Source organism: Apis mellifera, linkage group LG15 (assembly GCF_003254395.2).
Source record: "Apis mellifera strain DH4 linkage group LG15, Amel_HAv3.1, whole genome shotgun sequence".
Lineage (NCBI taxonomy): Eukaryota > Metazoa > Arthropoda > Insecta > Hymenoptera > Apidae > Apis > Apis mellifera.
The window spans coordinates 3,409,337-3,421,580 of NC_037652.1; positions in this window are offsets into that span (position 1 = coordinate 3,409,337).

The window sequence follows — 12,244 nt, forward strand, 5'->3', positions numbered from 1 at the left end:
TTTCTTAAGAATATTCTAAACACCTTTTATACATTTTTTCCTATTTCACTCTTATTTTATTCAATATCTCATTAACAATTTTACAATGAATCTCGACAACTGTCTTATTCAACAATTATCGAACATGCACACTCAATTAGATAAGACTTAATATAAAAATTTTCGAAACACGAAATGAATTGTCATAATTTCCAAACTTTCAAAATTCCAAATAGATCAACGCCATTTTTCCTCGATCGAGAATCTTCAGAAGCTTCAGAACGCGTGAAACAAAAATTCCCAGGCAACCCAGTTTCCAAGATTTTGAAGAAAAAAAAAAAAAAAAAATTCGAAAGGATCAGTCGCCCACAATGGCGAGCGGTGTCCCCCCTTTCCTTGGTTGAAGCAATGCTGACTTTTAATCTTCTGATGGAGGTGTTCCTCGTTTCTCCTTCTTTCTTTTCTTTCCTTTCCTTTTTTTTTTTTTTTCCCCTTCACCCAAGCACAACGTCCGTGCAATTATCGCGACGCCGCATTAACGCGCGTCGGATTAGACGGCGTCCTCCAAGAACATTATAACGCTCTCTCTTCCTCCACTTCCGTTTTCGAAGCGGGAGCAAAGAGGCTCGCGGGACGAATCGCGTTAAATGACTTCCTTTTTCACGAGGCTCTCCCCTACTTCTTCTCTCCAAATGGAATTCCTTATCGACAGTCTCTCTCTCTTCAGTATTTTTGTCCCTATAGAGTGTGTGTATCATCGGTTCTTTCTCTACTTTTGAAAGCGAAAATTTCGAAGAATTTTTGGGATTATAATGATATTCTTTTATGAAGGAAGAATTTTTATGTTTAAAATTTATATGAAATAATGATTCGCTCGATTAAGGGAGTGAAATTATACATTTTAATTTTTTTGGGGGATTTGTTTGTCCTTCCTGGGGGAATTTTTTTAGGGGAAATTGTGGAATTTATTACTTTGGAGACTTTTGAAATTTAGATGGATAGATGGATAGATGTGTGGCGATTTTTAAAATAAAAAATATTCGCGATTTATTTTTAGCTTGATAGTTTCGTTCACCAACTGGAATAACCTCGATCGATCGAATTTTTTATTTTCCTTTTTTTTTGAAACTTAAAATTTTTACTCCTATTGATTTTTAAAAAGTAAAAGTTGTGATATTTTTCACGATAAAGTGATTAACGAAATTCTTTGAAATTTGGTCATTTTATATCTTTTACGATTAACCGCGATTTAATATCTAACCTCAATCTTTATTTTTCAAATTTCTACAACTTACTCGTTAAAATTTTCATTGTATACTAATCATAAAATATCATAAAATATTATTATATCCTCAAAGTATTTCCCTAACAATTAATAAATATATAATACTTTTAAATAATGCTCAATACATTTTTTCGATGCGACTGATTGTAATAATTGAGAAAATTAAACTATTAGCTCGATCGATCAAGTAGAGAAAGTCGGTAATTCGTCCTTTCGAGCGAAATATCGTGTAAATTTCTCTTTTTTTTTTTTTTTTGTTTTTTTTAATACCGTGAGAAAAGGAGCAATCGTTCGAATAAAACGCTTTAAAATAACAATAAAATCATATTATTCCAGAGATATAGATGGCAATTTAAAACCTTAATCAACTCGTTGCATATTTTATCTTCCCTGCATTAATCTTCGGTTTAATTTTACCATTTACGCGTCGTCTCTCCGTTGCACAATTCCGAGGAATTTTTAAGGGAGGAAGGCATAGAAGAAAAAAAAAAATGCAAATTTACCTGGCTCTTGTTTAACGCATTATCGCACAAAAATTAATTGAAAATTTTCATTCGAGAAATTTATTATCAATCCTTACGTTTATGCTTATCGTGCTTTTCATTCATTCGTCCCGTGAAATTGCTCGTCGAGGTAATTAAAAAAAATATCGATAATTAAATCAATTACTTATTCTTATTCCATATATATATTTTTTTCTATGTAATTTCCCCAACAATTTTCAATCCCCTAATGTAATTCCCTACGAATTCGAAACGAATTTATTAATTCGTTCGATCGATGAAAATTAAATGTCAAAGAATAATTAAAAATAATCCATTGGTAAGCGATATATATTTTTTTACATCTCGTAATAACACGTCAATTACGATTACATTACGTAGAATGACAGATCGATGAGGAAATATTTCCAATTGTAAATATTTCGTTGAATTATTCATTTATGTTCATGTCATTGTCGAGATTTCACTTATTCATTTTCATCCTTCAAATAAATAAAATAATCATTACCCCTTGATTGTACACCATACAAGAAGTGAGAAATCGAAGGGGAAGTGAACTTTCCCTTTAAAAAAAAAGGGAGGAAAAGAAAGGCAATAAGTAACGATCAGGAGGAAGGGGGAGGGGGGATATAATAATCGTATCTGTAATTCCACTTTCGACGATCGTAAAAAGTAGGTTAATCCAGTCTTTATCAACGGTGATTCAGATTTGTGTTCTCGATGGCCCCTGTGGCGATAAATTCGCGCCGCTCTTGGTCCAAACGAACGATCGGAATATCGCGATAAAATAAAATCGCGTGGGATACCATCGTATTCGTGGATAAGGATTTTCATCCCTCCCTTCTCCGTTTCATCGCGCAATTAAAAGGAGGACGAGTAATTAAAAATTTCGTAATAACGAAATTCGAATCTGTGAATAATTAAAGAATCACTTGCGACGATTTTTGAAATCTATGTTTGAATTTAATTAAATTATTATCAATATATATATTCAAGTAAATCTGGGATGAAATTAAAATTGTTTCTCTTAATTTTTAAAAATACTTGTGAAAATTTGATGTGGATAAAAATATGCAATATTCATCACGTTTTCGAGTTTTAATTCACTTGCTCCATCTTACTTCCACATTTTACATTATATTACAACCTGCGCAGCGCGAAACTTGTGCTATCATAAATTTAATCTTAGAACCGCATTACATTCATCATTTTTGACTTAATCGTTTACTTTTCCCACTAGCCCTATCTAAGTTTAGAAACTTAAAAGCCTTAGCGTGTATCTCTAGAATCGCATCATCCATTAAACGCAATATATTTTATTTTAAATTAGCCTTCCAACGCGATCCGACAAATATATAGATCCATCCTCGATCCAATTTAAAATATTCCAATTCTTTTCTCCAATTTTTAAATTCTTGAAAAATATATATATATATATATATATTTCATTTTCGAATTAACGATTCTCTAAAAATTCTCCGAAGAAAAATCGATAATAATAAATCTAAACCCAATATTCTATTTCAAAACAATTTCCTGAAATGATGATTTCTCTGAAAATTCTCACAAAAAAAAAAAAAAAAAAAAGGAAATCAATCATAGAAAGAAAATAAGCTTCGATATCGCATCTATCACGAGAAACGAGATTCCAATCAGCAGGGCAACGAAAATAGCGGAGAATTAATTCAACGGGGGGAGGGGAGGGGAAAAAAGTTGCTCGACAACGGGAATCAAAGGGAATCGAGTCCCCGCCCCTCGATTTCCAATTGTCGAGCCGCCGATCGTTTTCTTATACAGACAGGTATAACGATAACGAGATCGCGAACGAAATCGGAAGTTTTCGTTTCATTCGAGATCTCCCCCCTCTTCCGGGACATTGCATCGAAACAAATCGAAGAGATGTCGCGATTGTATCGTGTCCATTGTATAAATTATCCTTTTGTCACTGAGAATTTTTCACGCTTCTTTGATAAACTCGTTTGATTCTTTTTTTTTTTTTTTTTGTATTTCGATGAATTGTACAATATTTTGAACAATATTACATCCGAATTTTCTCGTAATATTAATATATTATATATAAATACTTAATGATTGAAGATTGTTTTTTATTATTGTATAATAAAATCTTGTTGAGGATAAATGTTTTTTTTTTTCTTTAAATTTACATTTTTATTTTATAATCGTAAGGTGATTAATTGTGTCTATGAATATGGAAGATTGATTATTTAATATATCTCAAATTCGAATTTCGAAAAGAAATCAATTTTACTTTCTTTTGATATTTGATAGATAATTCTTTGTTAGAGTTCACTAGGAGTTTAAGTAGAAATGCACATTATCCCTATATTATCGATGGAGTAAAATTACTAGAATATTAAAATATTAAATAATATAATTCATCATTTTATCATTTCCAAGAAATTAACAAGAAATTATTTAATTAAGCAGATGTAAGTAGAAATAGACGGTCAAAGATCAGACTTCAGGTTGGCCAAGCGGCGAAAAATCCCTAGATCGTTCTAACGTATACAATTCCCTGTTACAAATTATAATTCATAATATATTCTTCGAAAAATGACAAAGTATTAATATTTCTATTAATTTTTCGCAAACATTCATCAATTTTAAACGATAAAATATCCATATTATATCTTAGTTTTCTAAATAAAGATCAAAATTAAACGAACGTAGCTATGCTGGGATATGCAATTTGTCTCTTTTCCAATTCATTTTCTCAAATTATCAAGTTTGAATCAGTGAAAAATTACAGGGTATCCAACGATATATAATCTGTTGGAGGGAGAAAGGAATGGTTAAACGATTACTGCAAACAAGCGTTCCAAGCACAACAAACGAATAATTTTATACACGTTAACTTTTAACAAGCAAATAAGCTGGCGCTAACGAGCCGTCGCGTTTCTACCAAGTAAATACATCCGAGACACGGAGTCGAGTCGAACTTTTAACCCGTACCTCGTCCTCCATTTTTATCGCGATTTCCAATTAAAGATCAAAGCCATTAAGATAATTTGACTTAACTTGATTCGTTATAACATTATACCGATTTTATATTTTATATCGTTTGCGTTAAAAATTTCATAGATTTGAAATATTTCTTTTTATAAAAAAAGGAAACGAAATTCCTTTGATATGAAAGAGAAAGAGGAAAAGTTCACTCGTTCGATTCGAAAGAATCGAAATGCAAAGGTATATTTTCGCCAAAAATTTTTCGATAAAATCATCAGAAGAAAAAAAAGATCATAAGAACGATGCGTCATGCGGCTATGAATCAGAAGCGAAGAAGAAGAGAGAGAGGAAGAAGCTAGTCGACTATCGGCCATTGTTTTCAGCGACAATAGGATACGAAACGGGCAGAAGGAAGCTTCCGTTGCGCTTTCAGATCTCGATCATTAAATTGGATGGCATTGTACACCGCAGAAATCGAAAGACAATGAATCTTCGCCATATCCTCTCTCTTTCTCTCTCTCTTGCATTTGGAAGAACAATGAAACATTCCTCGATACACTTGCGTGCCCCTTTCGATTCCAAAATGTCTTCCGATATTTTCAAAATTTTTCAGAATCAACGGTAAGAAAGAAAATTTGAATTCGAGGAATACATATTTAGAAATATTCCTTCGTTTTCCATACAAATTATTCGTTTCAATCAAAAGACGAGATTATTTCCCTTTTCCTTCCTTCCTTCCATTTTTCTTCGTCCCAGACTTGAGCCAAACTTCAAACATGGAAGAGACCTCGAAGAATTCCCCAAGAGTATTTTCCTCCGCGCGAAAATGTCATCCAAGATTTCACTTCCAGCTGGATATTCACCAGGCCAGGACGAGACGAGCCTCGAACGATCCTAAATTCCATGATCCTCGAAACTGTGGGGGGAAAGGGGTGGTGACCATCTTGAGACATCGAACTGGATGTGCGACCGACTATGCGTACACGCGATAGAGTGGCTCGAGAGGATCGAGTTAGGGTAAATAGAACGGCAACAATGGGTGGTATACGGTGGCGAGAGGTTAATCTACTGGGTGGTTTTGTTAATAGGGGATTGAGTGAAGGTTGCTCGTTGTATAAATTGGGAAATTATTGCGTTATACTTTCTTGAAGAAAGAAAGGAAAGGTTGAAGATGGTTAGAAAAAGTTGTTAATTAATACTTGAGCAAAGATTTGTATAACTTATGGAATTATAAGGAAGAAAAGCTTGCAAGAAGAGTTCTGGAAGTTGAAAAAATTAGTTATAAATGATATAAGTATATGTTATATAAATTTTTCTAAAGTGGAAGAAGAAATGTGGAAAAAGAAAAGAAGGATACAAGATTTCCAATAGAATGATTTTACATAGAATTATATTTTCCATACTATATTTAGGATAATATCTAGGCAGGTTGCTCGACATCAGGCGCCTAACTTTTCCATTTTTAATGCTAAAGGATTCCTTTTATACAGTTCCTAATCAAATTAAAACTCGAGCTATGTAAAATGTAAAATTTTAATAATAATAAATAATTCTTTTTCTCTTTTTTTTTAATTCATCATTCTCGAGAATCTCAACTCGAAAACTTGATACGAAGGGATGGAACAATGCCCAACGCCAGAGATTGTTTTTCAGCGTTTAGTTGACGTCGTTTGGTGGACCAAAAGCGGCGCTCAATGAGGTAATTGACTCTCAGAACGAATCATTCGAGCCGGCTGGAACGAGTGGTCAGTTGGTTCTTGACCGGTTTACGATGATTATTATGATGTTGATGTGCGTTCCGTGGCACGTCTTATAGTTTCGAGCGAGACTCCTCCAGAATTGTTTCTCTCGAAATAATATTACGAGGCAAGGGAAGAAATAAATAATAACGAAAGCAATGAATTTGAGATAATTGAGTAATTTTCTAATTTAGCCACTATAATCTTCACTTACGATATTATAACGTATTTATAAACAGATTAGAGTTAATAAATAGCATTGTAATGAATTAAAACTACCTCTGTTAAAAAGTTGTTCACTCATACGATAATTAAATTCTTTGTTTAATTCAACTATCAAAAAAAAAAAAAAGAAAAGTTCGTGAAAGCTTCTAACAAATTAAAAAAAAAAAAGCAATACCAATAATCATTTCGTTTATATTCATTCGCATTTCTCCACATCTTTTAAATAAAATCTCTTAATTGACAAGGTTTATTAGCTATCTCGTCGACTTTTCTCTTTCTACCTTCATTTTTGCATCCAATCTAACCGATTGTTTAATAACCTTTGAAAAGAAAAAACGCGTTCTTTTTTTTCGAAAATTTTCAACGAAACACGAAAAAGATTTTTCGCCTCTCGTTTGCAGTCACAGATCGAAAATGTCGAGTGGAGGAATCGAGGAAATTTCGAAACGATTGATCCTGATCGATCAAAGATCCATACACGATCTGTTTTCGGTGGACAAAGATAGTAATATTAACACGTCATATACAGGGTGTCCAAAAATATGGAATAAAATTTTTTAATACAAAATTAACATATTTTCAGAAAGAAATTATCAATAATTATTTTTGCAATGTGAAAATGAATATTTCGAGAAGATTGATAAAACGATCGAATTTTATTCTCCTATCTTCCAATTATTTTAATCATCTTATAATTCGATAATTCTTATAATAACTATACAGATGAAAATTTTTGCTGGTTCGAAAAAAGAAACGAGGGAAATTTTATCCTACGATAGATTTCGATTCTATTTGTTCACTCTCTGTTGTTGCAGAACACCCTTTAGAAATATCCTCTAAAACTCTTCACTTCGTTTTAATCCTATCGTTCAAACAGTTTTGCAAAATCAATGTTTGAACAACCGTGAGCGTTTATATCAAACAATCGAGGCGTTTATCGAGGCTCGCAATCGATACGAGCGTTTCAAGTTTACGGCTTATCGAATAGATCGATAACTTTTCAAGTGGATTCTTTTAGTTTGGACTTTTTTTCCCCTTCCCTTTTCTTTTCTCTTCTTCTTTTTTTTTTTCTTTACAAGCGGGAAGAAAGGATCGATTGTCAGGCTGGAAGCAACAGAGAGGTCAGTTTCCCAGCGTGCAAACGGAAGTAAACGGTTCGCTAATGTTAATCGACATAAACTGGCCTCTGTGTCTTCAATGCATCGCGATGTCATGAAATCACTGTTGCGAGTGCGAGACTCTGCGTATACTGAGTGATCAAATTACTGACGATATACAGTTGGGAATTATCGTTTCCAGAACACGAGGAATTGTGTAAATAATAATTATGGTAATACTGATGATATGTTGATGGATAATGATACATTGATGATACAGTATTTGTTAACAAACGACTAATAATTGACTTTGTCAAAAAAAAGTGCATCTATGAAACGAATAGAAATTGAGAAAACAAGCCTTTTGAATTATTATATGAATATTGAGGAATTTAAATGTACAATGAAATGTAGATTTTATTTTATAATTTTTTTAAATGTGAAACAAAGTGTGAATTGTAAGAATTAAAAAATCGATTAAAGAAACTTTTTTTTCTTCATTTTTAAGATTCTATGCACCTTTTCTTTTTTTGAGCAAAATTAGAAATGTTCATTTTTAGACTTTATGCATATCTAAATTTATTTATTAAAATGTTAAAATATTTCTTGAAACTTTAAAAAATTTAATTTTTTAAAATAATTGTCTCGACTTTTTATATCCATAAAAATATTCGAAATCATCGTAACATTTAAACTCGGTATCTAAACTTATAGCTATAAATCCAATAATGGAATGTCGGATTGAATAAATTCCAACACTATCAAGAATTCACTTGGAATTTTTCAGGGGAACGATTTTTCTAGGGACGTGGAAAATATCTAGATCGCTTGTCTTGAATCGTATTACTCTTGATCTTTTTCTATTTTTGTTACAAGATATTGTTATATTAATTGTTCATATTATTATCATCAAAAAAATTACTTTTTATTAATCAATATTTGTCAAATTATTTTTCAATATTTAAAAATTGTAGGCTACAATTAATTATATAATTCTCTTTCTCTGGAAAGCAAACAAAAATTTAATTATGAAATACAAACACCAAAAACCATATTTCCTTCTCAATCAACTCTACCTCATTGTTAAATGTAATCCTTCTCACTGCTTGTGCACAATTTCCATTCATTTGCTCGCTGAATTTTTATTTATCAACCAACTTAAACAATAAATATTTGTTAATTTATAAATACAATTTAACAATCTCAATCAGAAATCAATTATAATTATTTTTCCCATAAGCAAACAAAATTTCTCTTACAAAATCATATTCATCATACAATAATTGGATATTTCCAATCAATCTGACAATCTACAATTCTAATTTTTCCTATTCTAAATATTCACATATAATTTCCAAACCATAATACAAGACAATTATAACAAAATATTTCTACCTCACACAATAAATATTTTCCAAGAGGATTTATAATTACAATTCTTATTCCCATAACCAAACAAAAGAATCAAAATCTTTCAATTCATAATACTTTCATTAATCCTGAATTGATTCATATGTATACACACATCATATATTATTATTAATCCAATCTCTCAACCTAACCTCTTTCTTTGAGAAGAGTTTTCGAATTCTCTTGAAGAGAAAACCAGCTATCCAATTATAATATTATCGTGTACAATCTCGTAAGACAGAGTGTTTATTAATGCTTTGGAAACAATATCTGGCATACCGTCTGATGCAGGCCGTAATAACGTGGTTGGCTGTCACTCGAGGCAGGGATACAGGGCAGAGCCAAGAGGAAGCTGTTCTAACGAGCGCATTTCCCGTCTAGCAACGCGTTCGCCGGCTTAATCGTCGCAAAAATAACTCTCTGTGATACACACAGTTGTTGTTCCATGTCGTGCCTTCAGTCATTTCGGAATTTCTCTGGGTAATCGACCTGGATGAGATCTCACTCCTTCCTTGCCTCCCTCCTCGCAAACAGGAGGAATACAAGGAGATGAAAAATGAGAAAAGTGACCAATATATTCAAATCAAGTGGTTTTGCAACTTTTCATTGTCGTGGATCTTTCTCTATTGCTGCCCCCCTTTTCGATTTTTGGTATTTTTATTTCCCGCATTGTTAAAATATGGGTCAGTTGGTCCTCGATAGAGAAGGAATGTAAGAAGAAGAAAAATGAAGATATTCAAATCTTGGTTAAATATTTTGCGATTTTTCATTTTCGTAGAGTTTCCTTTATTTCTTTCTCTGTTCTTGTTGGTTTTTTATTTGTCGTATTATTAAAATATGAGTCAGCCAGGTTTTCAACGCAAAAGGGGTATAAGAAGGAGAAAAATAAAGAATTCTTTTTCTTCAACTTTGAATTTTTATCTCAATTTTTTGTTTCTTGTATTCGTTATTTTATCCTTCTTTTGCGATTTTTCATTTTTATAAATTCATTTTTATATTTAATGAAGAAGCATGGATCAATGATGGCTTACCATTAATAACAGAAATGGAAATTTTTATTAAAGAGGTATGCATCATGCACACCACTGATAAAAATCTTACAAGGAATGGATAATAAAATCATTATATATAATGTCGTTAAACAGTCTGTAGAATTTTTTAAAATTAATTAATATATATGTGACAGTTTATTTATAAAAAATTGATAAAAAAAAATATGGTATTTACGATATAAAATATTTTTATTGAATATAAATTATTTTCGTAAGCTACAATTTTATAATTTCACGCGATAAATAAACATCAGTGAATTAATCGAAAAACATAAAAATGAATATAAAATGACCAGGGATAAGCAAAAATAAATTTCATTGATAAATATGACGAATTAAAAAAGGATCAAATTTGATACAGAAATTTGTAGCTCTAATAAAAGAATTAATAATTAAAATCGAACAAAATTGCTTTTGTCGCAAAACTTGAACAATTTTTTAATTCGTCTCGAAACGAAAAAGAAAAAGAAAATCGTTCGTACAAGATATACAATCTAGTTTCGAACGAGGAATAATCCGCGGATGTTCGAGCGAAATGGCCAAAAAACGTTGGAAATTATTGGCGATGAAGAAGTTGGAATAAGTGACGGTGAATGAGCCATTCACCGTACTTTTTAAAAGAATTTGCTTAAAAGCAAAAGGAATGAAGCGAGAAACCAGCTCTCCTTTTAAGAGCTCTCTCTTCTCGACTTACAGATTTTGTCACCTGCACCACTTTTTTCCCCCCTCTCAGCGTTTCAATTATATTTTACTTCACGATAAAAGAGAAAGAAGGTGTATAAGAATGTAAAAATACATGTAACGAGTATAAAGAAACTGTACGATAGCAAATTAATATCATAATGATATCCAAGAAGAAATTTTATGAGCGTAACTCGGATATGAAATTTACAACTTCATAATTTCATAAGATTCTTAAGTTTATTTGTAATTTTTCCACACCTTATAACTTTCATAACACGATTATATAATCCTATAACTTTGTAATTTTACAATAATATCTTAAACTTTAAAATAAACTTTATAATTCTTAACTTTGTAATCTTTTTAAACTATAAACTGATTTTATAAACTATTAAATTGTGTAATAATTAGTACATAATTATAAATAAAAGAAATCTTTCCAATCTTTTAAATTCTATAAATGATAAAATCTCAAATTTATAATTGCCTAAGTTCAAATTAGCTTATAATTCTACAACCTTTTTAAACTGCAAACTAACTCTATAAACTCAAAATTATGTAATATATGAATATAAATCATAAATAAAAGAAATCTTTACAATCTTACAATCTTGTAAATTCTATAAATTATAAAATCTCAAATTTATAGTTGTCTAAGTTCAAGTTAGTCTACAATTCTACAACCCTTTTAAATTGACTCTATAACCTCAAAATTATGTAATATAAATCATAAATAAAAGAAACCTTTGCAATCTTATAACCTTGTAATTTCTATAAATTATAAAATCTCAAATTTATAGTTGTCTAAGTTCAACTTATTCTATAATTCTACAATTCTTTTAAACTATAAACTGATTCTATAACCTCAAAATTATGTAATATTCACTAAATCATGAATAAAAGAAATCTTTGAAATTTTTTAAATTCTATAAATTATAAAATCTCAAATTTATAATTACCTAAATTCAAGTTACTTTATAATTCTACATCCTTTTTAAACTACAAACTGACTCTATAATCTCAAAATTATGTAATATACTAATACAAATCATAAATAAAAGAAACCTTTCCAATCTTACAATCTTTTAAATTTTATAAAATCTTAAATTTATGATTACCTAAGTTCAACTTACTCTATAATTCTACAATCATTTTAAACTATAAATTAATTCTATAAACTCAAAATTATGTAATATCTTATAATATCTTTTTAAATTCTATAAAATCTCAAATTTATAATTACTTAAATTAAAATTACTCTGCAACCCTTAAACTACAAACTGATTCTATAACAAAATTATAT